At 42.5% G+C, this 12,156-nt stretch overlaps 1 protein-coding gene across 5 annotated transcripts in view; it reads right to left on the bottom strand.

Annotated features, from left to right (window-relative positions):
• FOXP1 (forkhead box P1) overlaps positions 1-12,156 on the bottom strand; it is a 576,958-nt gene that overhangs the window by 365,873 nt on the left and 198,929 nt on the right. For all 5 annotated transcript variants that reach the window (XM_040628561.1, XM_040628562.1, XM_040628558.1 and 2 more), the window contains one exon: positions 4,088-4,183. The gene's annotated coding sequence lies outside the window, so the exon portion shown is untranslated. The remainder of the gene's footprint in view (positions 1-4,087; positions 4,184-12,156) is intronic.

The following is a 12,156-nucleotide window of genomic DNA, read 5'->3' as shown; positions in this document are numbered from 1 at the left end:
AGAGCCTGGAAAGAGGAAGAGAAAGCGATTTGTCCAAGGACAAAGAGCCAGTGAACGAGAGTGCTGGGATTTGATCTCCGAATCCAATGTCCTTAATTAACCTGTACCACCCACAGTACACTTTCGGCCCAAATGACAAATGATTCTGTCTTCACGGCAAAGATGATATATAACCCTTTCTGGATGGGACACACAGAGTATCAAAGACTTGTTTAGTATAGAGTGGAAACTTTCCAGAGAAAACCCAGGGGCAGTATTCTATTCCTATAATAAAGGTGATGTGTGTGGTTTTATCTCTTCTCTTCCCCTCTCACCCAGATGCGGTCCTCTTAGGTATCATGAAAACACAGAAATTCACAGGGAAATCCCCAAATGGACTCTATTTCCACCACTACTAACTGGGAGCGCACGTATCAGCCACTGGCCACCGTCAGCGGAGAGGAGACACACTGAATCACGCAGACCTGCCCTGGGCACAGTACCTGGCAAACAGGTACATTCAGAACAATCAAGAGGCTTGGATGGAGGACAGTGAGAAGGGGAGGGGAGGGGAGGAGGAGGGAAATCTTTAGTGTGGGTGTTCAGGGAAGACCTCCCCCACGAAGCTGATATTTGAACTGAGCAATAAGGAATGAGGGAGGGAGCCTGTGAACCAGAGAAATGGTTCCAGGAAGAGAACACCATGGCTCAGAGGCAACTGGGCTTTTATGGCATCTGAGCACGGCAGTGGTGTCTAAATAAAAGATTGGGAACCATACAGCAAAAGCCCAAAGCTTCTAAGAGTCTCTTGAACAGGCAACATCTTCAAGACACGATTTCCAGAGAGTCAACTGCCTTTCCACCACCAGCCACCATCCAGAAAGCGCCACCACTTGTCAATCTTCGGGACACACGGCCGATGGGGCCGTCCGTGGACACGGCCACCATCTCTGACACACTCGCGCCACAGTTTCTGTGAGCAGACGACACTGTTCTCGGAGGGCTGCTACCGAGAAGATCTGTGGGGACCGGGGCCTGCTGTGCAGACTCAGCACAGAGGCAGGGCCCGGGACGAGGCAGGGCGAGATCAACATCATGGGGCATCACCCCGCAGGAGTGAAACCCTACGGAGTTTCAGATTATCATCAGCAATACCAGCGTGAAAGCAGTCAGTGAATTCTGCTTGCGGGGCAGGCCCACTGCCTGAGTAAGTAAAAAAATGGAATAAAAAAAAAAAAGAAAGAAAGAAAAGAAAAAGAACGGCACACCTCTCAGGGGAAATGGTCAAAAAGGGACCCAGAGATCTAAGTTCTGTTAGAAGGGCTGTCCAGGAGAACACGTGGCCGCAGAGTCCTTGAAGACGGGCATCAAAGCCGGCCCCCAAGGCTCTACTTGAACTTGTAAGAGAATCCTGGGATGGAAGCAATGGATTGTGAAATATACATTATCTACAGTGAGACAGTGACCAACGAACCAGCCGCAGGACAGTAAAAACTCCTCAGAGACCGGGATTTCCTCCACATCACCCGGGCTGTGTAGCACCGTGCGGCCATCTACCCCCCACCGGGAGCTGTGCTAAGCGCTTTATGAACATCACCTCACTGACTTCTCACAGGGAGCTAGCTCCTGTTTTTAGCCCCATCTCCCAGATGAGGTGGCAGTGGCCCAGAGAAGTTAAGTAACTTGCCCCATGTCACTCAGCCAGTAAGTAGAAAAGGTGGAATCTGATTCTCGGCTGATCTATCTTCAAAGCAGACACTCTTCGGCACACGGCTGCCCCATGTCCACAGCAGGCACTCGGGAATGTTTGTGGATGCATCAACTACCGTGAGTCATGAGCGTAGCGAAGGCCGGTACGGGCAGACACTATATAATGAAGCATTGAGAAGTCTCATTCTACTCATTCCATGAGATGGAAATTTTCACAAGAGTAACGTAAGGCCAGTCTGAGTTAGAAAAATGGGACAGGGGCCTTGTGCTCCCCATTACCCAAAGTTAAGTTTTCAGCAGAGATGTGGGAGCCAGCAAATCACAGAGATGCGGGGCGCACAGCGTTCTCCTGTCAAAGCCATCAGCAATGTCCCCTGCGAATATTGGTGTGAACAGAATTGGGTATAAGGCCGCATGTCGCTAGGACCTCAGGCAGGTACTCAAGCTTTGACAAAAGCTTGTATCCAAAGGAGAGGAAATGCATTAGAAAATTCTCAAGCTTAAATTTTGGTGGATAGCTCTCTTGGGAAAGAAACTGATTCCTCAGATTTGCCATGGCACTTTCAGTAAGAATACTATGGTCCTAAAATATTTACTGAGCTATGTATCTCCACTGAAAATCAAAGAAACTGAAATTTAAACATGTGAAATTCAAATTAGAGATTACATACAAGTCAATGGAAGACAGAAGACATTCACTGAAAACGTGTAAGAAAAATTCATATCATAATTTTATATAAGGAATTACAACTGTGGCTCGGGAGCCATTTACCTCTTCTTCCTTACTACTAGAATGTGGAATTTATCTGGACAGACACTTCCGAGATGCTCTTATGTTAAGGGTTACTAAAAGGATGTAAGTAGATAGAAGTCATTAAAACTGCAGGGAAAATTTAAAAGAAAATTTAAAGAGGCCTGCCCCAACTGAAAGGACTACTCTTTCTGACCCTTGTACTTCTGCCTCTTTCTTCAGGATGTAGAGGCAATGGCTGGATAGCCAGCAGCTATAATGTGACCTTGAAAACAGAACAACACTTGAACAAAGACAGAAAGCACAAACTGCTCTTCCCCAAACACCCTTTATGAGAGAGAATATGCAACTCGTTTTTAAAAACTTATATAGTTGCATCTCTGTTACTAGAAAACAATTCTTATATGATATAATGATATGAAAACATGTCTGAAGACTACCCTATTTTTTCTGAGAGGGAAAAAAAATCGAGGAAACTCATGAATTGGGATTCTGATTACTCCTCTATTCACCAAGCTGTTTGTTTAAGTATGACTTTCCTTCTTAATTACTACCACTAGCCCAGGAAGCATATTTGCTGAACCTGTCTCTCTGTTTTGACATGCAACACTTGTGAAATTCAAACATACTTGTAGACATCCAAAGCATTATTATTTATTAAGGACTATATTAAAGGTGGAAGATCTTAAAACACTTTCAGAATCTGATGATTAAAGGAAATTTAATCATTCTTCATTGGCATTTGATCGTTAGCCTGCCATAATCTACCCATATATCCCTTCATCCATATTTGATACTGAAGAGACATTTCAACAGCTTGTCCATCAACTGCGAAGTGGAAGGAACATACAGAAAAACCACATTACTTAGAAAATAAAAGAGCTTTCCCCCACACTCATTTAGCTCATGAAAGCCCAATATGATTAAAAGGGTGAAGAAGGCAGACTCCACTGGGTGAAACAGAATGAGTGTAGAGAGCCATCTATTATATTTGTAAGGAGTTTCGAAATTTTCAAAGTGCTTTCGTATACATTATATCCTGTTTCATCCTTAAAACTACACCCTGCGTGGTAGTCAGGGCAGGTATTTTTTTTTTTTATTCTCGTTTCTTCTTGAAAAATGGTTTGCTCGAGATCAGAGAGACTGCTACCCAGTGAGGTACCTTCTTTATCCTCTTTACCCTCTTTGATGCTTAGCTGAGGGGCCAGCAAACTATGGCCTTCAGGTCAAATATGGCCCACGGACTGTTTTTTGTAGTCCTGTTGGACCAGTCACACCCATCTGTTTGCATACTGTCCCCGGTTGATTCTGTGTTCAGCAGCAGAGTTGACCACAAAATCGCAACCTCGACTCTATGGCCCAGGAAGCTGACAAGAGGTAACATTGGGCTGTTTCAGAGACAAAATCTCCAGACCCTGCATTTGATGACCTTTCCACAAATCCGATCCAAGTTACAGATGCTATTCTTGAAAGCCACAGAGCTAGCTTAGAGGACGACACACTTACTCCTGCTGGCTTTGGAAGCTCTGCTTCATAATGAGCCATTCCACTGTCTTCCGAGAAACTACGTATCTGCTACAGGCTCACCTGCAAAGGTGGGTTGCGGTTTTCAAGTGGGACACGGTATTCGTGTTGTTTGCCACTTACCCTGAACTTTTAACGTGTCTCACAGCCATAAAAAGCCTGGGGGTCACTGGTTGGGGGCATGCATGATGCCAGAGGACTGCAACACACGGAGGGACACTGAAAGCAGAGAGAAGAGAAGAGGTTAATGGGAGAGGCCAATGGCGACGCTTCAGAAGGGAGGCATTCACATGAGTCCCGGGTATTCCTTGTGGACACGACTTTTACATCCAATATGCTGTCACGTATCTAAGCCTCTCTTTTGCCTCTTTCCTTATAGAATCAGCATTTCATTAGCTCACACTCTGCATTAGACAACGTGGTATGAAAAGTCAGGGCAAGACGATCCCTGAGTGTCAGTGAGGATTTCGCTTTGGGTTTTAGTCTTTTGGTCTCTCCCGGCACATCTAAGTAGAAACGACAAACGCTGGGGCGCCTGGGTGGCACAGCGGTTAAGCGTCTGCCTTCGGCTCAGGGCGTGATCCCAGCGTTATGGGATCGAGCCCCACATCAGGCTCCTCTGCTGGGAGCCTGCTTCTTCCTCTCCCACTCCCCCTGCTTGTGTTCCCTCTCTCGCTGGCTGTCTCTATCTCTGTCGAATAAATAAATAAAATCTTTAAAAAAAAAAAAAAAAGAAACGACAAACGCGCACACACGCACACAAGCACCCTGTTTGGGGGTTTGTTTTGTTTTAAGTACAGCCAAACCCCAAAATCTCACTTGGCACCGTTCACAGCTCTCTTTCCAGTTGCACGTCGAACGCGGGAGGAGGCTGGGAGGCCGCCTCTTAGGGAAGCAGGCAGCCGCGGATGTGCGCACGTGCTCGAGCTGTGCGCTTCCGCGGCGTGGCTGGGGTCTTAGTAGAATACTGACCAAGTCCAATTCCAAGTAAGATGGAATTGCTGACAGCTAAGTCAACTCATCCTCGAGCCGTTTCAGCAAGATTTTGTGAATAGCAGTCAGTAGCGAGGTTTTGCAGGCCAGGCCCTTTCTGCCTAGATCCTGGGGATGATAATGCCACCTATGCAGGCCTGCAGATGACAGGAGGGGCTCTGTCACACGGGGCAACGGAACTCCAGAATGAGTAGAAAGCCTGAGCCCTCCGGGGCGCACGTGCGCCGGTCTCCCTCAACAGAGAACTCAGACAAAAATCCACGAACGACACGTCTTCTGAATCTAATCAGAGAAGTTGAAACTGAAAAGGAGATGTATGAAGTCTTATGATTTGAATAGTCACATCGTATCTCCGGAAACTATGTGGGTTGCCTGTCTACCAGAGCTCAGAAGAGAGTGAAGGGGTGGTGCTCCCAGTGAGTGCCTCTTCTCGATCAGAGATAAACTCAGGCCAGATGGGTCCACATTATGTTTTCTAGGTATGAGTCGTCTACGCAAAGTTTAAACCGTTTGCCGAACATATTATGGCTTAAGAATCTTCGTTCTTACATGAATCGAACACGCCATGTAGCATCATCCCTCTGTGACAAGGCAGCTTAAGAGTAGGCTAAGAATGAATCAAAAATATTTTTAAAGATAATTTCAGTTGGCAAAGGCTGTAATCGTTCAAACTTAATTGGTGAACTCATTAGTGAGCAACTGCCACCACAAGAAAGGGGGCCATTGTCATCGACTTATCAGAGCAATGAGATAACGAAGTTAATTATATTGTTTTCAATGGGTTTACACTTGCTTCCTTTTAAAGTCTACATTTTCCAAACATTTGTTCTGACACTCCATGTGTTTGCTCCTCTTTAAAAAAAAAAAAAAAAAACCAACCCATCAGCTGTGGGCTCCTCAAGGAAAAGTCGGCAGATCACAGCCCTAACATCAGGGCAAAGCAATTGGAAAACTTTTCTACCCTTTATTATCTACTTGTAAAATGTTATAAGCCTGTAAACTAGTTAATTTATGAGCCGTGTTAATAATTTGCTCACACTTGATCGCAGGTTTCGCAAACACCGTTTCCAGGGATGCGGGAGGGTAATTTGTAGGTCCGGCTTCTCTCCTAAGGGGACACTAACTAATTTGACACAGTAACATGACATTGATGGTGGGGCACACTAATGACCATACTCCAAGACGTGGCTGTCAGCCTGTCGTTCCAGTGAGAAGCAGCTTGCTTTCGCTGCTGCTCGGTACACGATGCTCAGCTAATTATTCAGACAGAGACATTAATGAGAACCCTCGTGTTTATTTTCAACATACTAACCAGCGCTTAGCTTCCATTTGTCTGATATGGTCACTGATAAAATGTGTTTCATGAATAGTAAATCTGAACTCTGATATAACAAGGAAGCACCGGGAAAAAGAAGGAACAGCTGATTAGAAAACTATCCTTGTCTACTCAACTTGTTTTCTGCCTCAAATATCGTCAAGGACAAAGTGACAGGTAACAGGAAATGCCAAGAGTACCGAGAAAACTAAAAGAAATATTTTTAACCACATACGTCCATGTGCAATCTTGACTTGTGACCGAGGCCACTGGATCACAGTATGGTCAAGAGAAACTTTTACCCAAAGAAGTTTCACTAACTTTAGGATACTGAATAGATTTTTTTTTTGAAGTTATTTCTCCATGGAATGACCAAAAAGTTCCTTTGCTTTAATGTGCTTTTTCAACATAAGAAAAGTTTGATCTTTGTGAAACTACCTCAAACGTGATCTTTACAAACATCACTAAATGCAATCTGAGGTTTTGTTCTTTTTTTCCTAAATCTATTGTAAAAACCTACTACTAAGGGTTTTTGTCAAAAGTGTTCTTCAATATCCTCTTATACATCATATTTCTAGTCTACTAAACCCTGCAATCAAGTTCTTTCTACTTTAAATTAAATTTCTATTTTGGTATGATAAATTCTGTCCTTCATTTTATGGTGATTATAATCCTAAAATATTCATATAATCATAATTTAAAATGAGTAACTTAAAAAAAAAGGTACGCTTAGATCTACTAGAGGTACTGAAAAATGGAAAACACGCCTGATGTGGTTCTTTGTAAAATGTACACTTTGAATTAAGTAACAGTGGCAGTATTTCAACAAAGGTTCTCTCCAGCATCGTGATAAGGAATTCTACTCAATACTATGTATCACTTCTGATTTTACAGAACAGCGACGTACGTATGAGTCCACTGTAGACCACTCTGGGAATGAAAAAGCCATCACATGTAACATTTCTTACGTATGTATTTCTAAACTTACAATAGATCTGCAATTTTAGAATGCCAAGATACATAAATGGCATGTAACAGGTAAGAAGCAGATCCAGATCCCAGGCTAAATTTTTGAAGTATTTTCAACAAGTATACAGATTAATTCTCCAAATGAGCATCACCGTTTCCAAATGATGCTCTTTCCATGAACACCGGTTATAGGTTCTCAGATTCTTGGTACCTGAGCACTTTATTTATGGTAAGCATTCATCCTCTATAATAACCAAAAAACATATGGCCGGTGTGTGGCAGAGACCAGCCAGATGCCCATCAAATGCCTTTCTCCTTTCTAGATGCACAGATGGGATATTATTTCCCAGCTTCCCTTGCCGTTAGGTGGGGCCTTGTGCCCGAGTTCTGGGGAAATAGATCGAAGTGGGTATGTTACATTCCTTCCGACGCTGAAGCTTCCTGAACACCACTAATGTCCTCTCTTCCCCTGACTGTACACCTAGAGGTCCAATGGAGAACTCTCTGTTCCTGCAGATAGCGGAGTCTCGGAATGGAATACGCCAGGGTCCCCGAAACACAATGACTAAGAGAGCCACCACCCCTGGTCCTCACCAGCCAGCACCAGACTGAGCTTCCAAAGAAATAAAACTGCACCAAGCAAAGGCTCTGAAATTCAGGAGTGTTTGCTGTTATCTCCAGTATCTCTTACCCAAGTAAAGAGACCTTTCTCATTTCTCCCTGGCTCCAAAGTTACACTTGAATCTCCAGGCCAGCATAACTAAACAGAGGCACTGTAAATCTGGAAAAATCCCAGCTGTGATTATTTGCTCCTCTAATTAAGCTACGGATAGAAAATGCATCAGATGTAGCTTTCCTTACTTAATGTTCACAACCCTGCAGGGAGGTCTGAGTCCCATTTTACGGATGAGAATACTAAGCCTGTAAGAAATGTAATATAAGCAAACAGTATATCCACTTGACATTTTCCTAATTGAATGCCTCTTACCTTCTAATTTCTAAATTTTACGGGAAATTCTTATTTCTAAAGCAAACATTTTTGGCTCTAGCTTATAAAAGAAAAAAATTCTATGACATTCTCCAAAATTAAATAGAACATTTTTAATAAAATGTGTGAGGGGAAAGTGTCAAGTTACAATACAATTGGCAAAATGTCAGAAACTTCTGTAGAGGTTTTGAAAAGCCAGCAACAAAGGGGATGTGTCTCAGATGTTCTTAGTGAATTAAAAAAAAAAAAAAAAAGCCATATTTCAATAAAATATATTTGCTATGCTGAGATCATATTAATTGTTTAGTAATCAATGTTTTATGTATTTTTACATTCTTACTATGATAGTAATTAATTATACCTGTAAGGCATTTTGCTATACTTTAGTCATATTTTAGAATAAGGACAGACCAACTTTTTCGGTAAAGGGCCAGACAATGAATATTTTAGAGTATGTTGCTGTAAGTGGTCTATTCCAACAACTCAACAATGCCATTGTAGTAAGAAAGTAACCACAGGTAATAAAGTAAACTAATGGGTATTGTGTTCTGATAAAACTTTATTTACAAAAGCACGTAGTAGGCCTAACGGCCATATTTTGCCAACTTCTGTTCTAGAAAATTGATTGGGTTGGGGGGTTGCATACTGACACATAATATTATGATTTTTTTCCTATGTAAAATAATGGGAAATAGTCTTTGGTTAGCTTTTTCACCCGGGATATCTGATGGCCAGGAGCTGATTACTGATGTTCAGGAGACAGAGTAGCCTTCCTTTGCCCAAGGTTCAAGAGATGGATATATAGCAGCACTCAGTTTCCATATGAGTTCTAACCCCACTGTCCCATTCTTTGCCCTATGTCACGTACCTTTGCCTGACTCATGGGCTCATTGCCCATACGAAGCACTTACAGGCATCCTATGCCTTTTGGACAAAATCCAAGTACTTTTTTTTTTTTAAAGATTTTATTTATTTATTCGACAGAGATAGAGACAGCCAGCGAGAGAGGGAACACAAGCAGGGGGAGTGGGAGAGGAAGAAACAGGCTCATAGCAGAAGAGCCTGATGTGGGGCTCGATCCCAGATCGCTGGGATCACGCCCTGAGCCGAAGGCAGACGCTTAACCGCTGTGCCACCCAGGCGCCCCAAAATCCAAGTACTTTTTTAACAAGAAGAAAAAGCTGATGGCTTTGCTCAGCCAGTACAGTCAAGTCTCTGCATTAAGGTAATGTAGGCAAGTTACCTGAAAGTGACCTTACATTAAGGACTTCCTAAAAATAATAAAAGAAAGCAAAATAAATAATATGTAGGCTCTAATGTCACTAGAAGAATGAGTGCTAGGAGCAAGAAATGACAACCTCTCAAAGTTTCCAAATTAGGCATGAAGACTCCCCAAATTAGAATCAAACAGGTTTCCTGGTTTTGGAGGATGTGCTTTTTGTTAACCAATTTCAGGAGCGATGTGTCCAATAATAGAAAATGCCAGAGACAATGTATCAAGTGCATTCCCTCATTATTCTTAAGAATGTAAAGTTGTAACAAGGTTTTAGTTCACTTTTTTTTTTTTTTTTTTTGGTTTTTGGATGACAAAATTCAGAGACACACACACAGAGATGCTTTTTTAAAAAATCTCGGTTCCTCAATATTATTGTAACAGTTAAGTGTACGAGATGGTTTCGGACATAAAATGGATAAATGTTATTAATCTGTTTTACCTAAATGTCAATCACAAGAGAACAAGAGCAGGTGAATGACAGGCGTCTGACCAAGGACTATTTCAGAGTCATTAAAAACAACAGTGGGAACAGGAGAATATGTGCACACGGTTGTTATCATGTTACATGAAATAAGCAAGATAGAAAAATTCTATCTCCACTAGACCCCCAACTGCATAAAAGTATGTGTCAATAGCGAACAGGAAAAAACAGTAAAACAAGCAGTTTTGCCCTGGAGGAAATGTGACTAGGTGATATTTTTCTTCAGAATTCTTGTATGTTCAATATTTTAAAACAAGCAATATCTAAAATATTGGTTATAGAATCTGAAAGAGTTATCTGAACTTCAAAAAGAAAAAGAAGTTTGTTGTACATTTATACTCATTTATTGATGGCTTTTGATCACCTTGTTTTCAGACCAGAAGTATCTTGAGAGATGAGTGCTCTCTCTCATGTCCCAAGCACAGTGTTTACAGCACTTACACAGACAATTAACATTCTCTGAAGCAAATGAATAGACCACCTTACTTTTTTACCAGTCTTTCCAATGGGATTCCACAAATAAATTAAATTTGTATACTTCAAGCCTTTAAAAAATATAAATAATTTTGTTGAAAGAGGTTGAGTGCTTCAGGATTACAGCTGCCAATAAATTGCTTGCTACAAAATTATACTTTCACCCTCTCCTTTTTTCCATGATGGCACACAATAATTTGTCTTTTAATAACTTAAAATAATTCTGAGTCATTTGCTCATTAAAAACAAAATACATCTTGATCACAAAGCTTGGCATTTCATAAATATTTACCCCCAAAGCGCTGCCTGCTTTGAAGCTGGGATGGTAAGCTCCTGATTGACAAGTAACTTCTGTGCACAAAGAGGGAGGAGACCTCTCTCTCGTGTCAGCTGGGAGAAGGGCGCCATGCTGTCTTCACACTCACTCTCCTGTGGAGGCTCTTTCCCAACAGCCAAAAAACACACGGCAAATGGGATCATCATTTATTGTTTTCCTTCTCTCCATCCATCTTGCTCTCAGACAGAAAGACACACACACACACACACACACACACACACACACCCCACACACGTGTATATCTACCTGGCACGCACTCTCTGCTTGCATACTTCCAATGGCTCCCCGGTACTCTCAGAGTAAAGATCAAAACCCTTCCCTTGGCCCTTACAAGGGCCTCAAAATCCAGCCGTGGCAGATCTCTCCACTGGTCCAGCCAAGCTTCTCACTGAATGGGAAGGATGGCAGGACGGGAGACTGAGGACTGTAAAGAATTCAGCTCCTTCTCTGAGAACCAACACGGTCAGCAAGACAATGGGAGAAAAAAACATATCTTTCTTAAAAAATAATAATAATAAGGCATCATAAAGTAAACACTTCATTATATTTTTCCTTCACTTAACGTATCATGAAAAATTTCCCCTATCATCTTCTGGACAAAAATAAACCAAGATTAGCACACACACACACAAAACTAAAGTCATAAAAGGCAACTGTAGTTTTCTTCTTAAGACCTAACATTTTGCCCGTGGGTCCTCTGCAAGCCCTTAAAAATGGCAAGTGGGAAAATTTAGTTAGTCCTTACCACAGGTGAACTCTTCTCTCCAAACCTGTCACCTTCAGGAGGAGAAGAGAAAAATAGGGTCAATTACAGTACGCAGACAGGCCTTGCCACATGAAAGCCAACCTATGTGTCGTCAGACTAATTTGCCACTTGGGGTAGAAGATTTCATCAGATAGTGGAGGGAATGCACGCTACAGCCCGGCTCATCAACAAATCGCCCTGCCCTACCCCAGAGGAAGATGGGCTCTTAGCTGGGATTTAAATGAAAGACATTCTCCTCGTGACATGCAAAAATCAAGGGCCTCTGAGGGCTACCGCTCGTCTTGATCTCTGGGAGAACAAGGGTGTTTATTGACGAGCAGGTTACAAGACCAAAGGTGCTACGCTTCCTTTGGATCAAGCCCCAGTGGCTAACACCAAAGTAACATGTTGTTTGGGCCTATCACATGATCACTAACTCCATTTCATTTTCTTCTTCCTGGGGACACAGGCAGATCACACTGCCCCATTTCCCTGGCCCATCTGATTTCTGGTCAAAGGGATGCGAGCAGAAGCAAGGCATTACCACTCACAGGCATGCCGAATAATCACCTTGCTCCCTGTTCCTCTTCCCCCAAGACTGTGGAGACCCCTTG

The sequence above is a fragment of the Ursus maritimus genome, unplaced genomic scaffold (assembly GCF_017311325.1).
Source record: "Ursus maritimus isolate PB19 unplaced genomic scaffold, ASM1731132v1 scaffold_14, whole genome shotgun sequence".
Classification (NCBI taxonomy): domain Eukaryota; kingdom Metazoa; phylum Chordata; class Mammalia; order Carnivora; family Ursidae; genus Ursus; species Ursus maritimus.
This window is presented reverse-complemented; position numbering and strand designations above follow the sequence as displayed.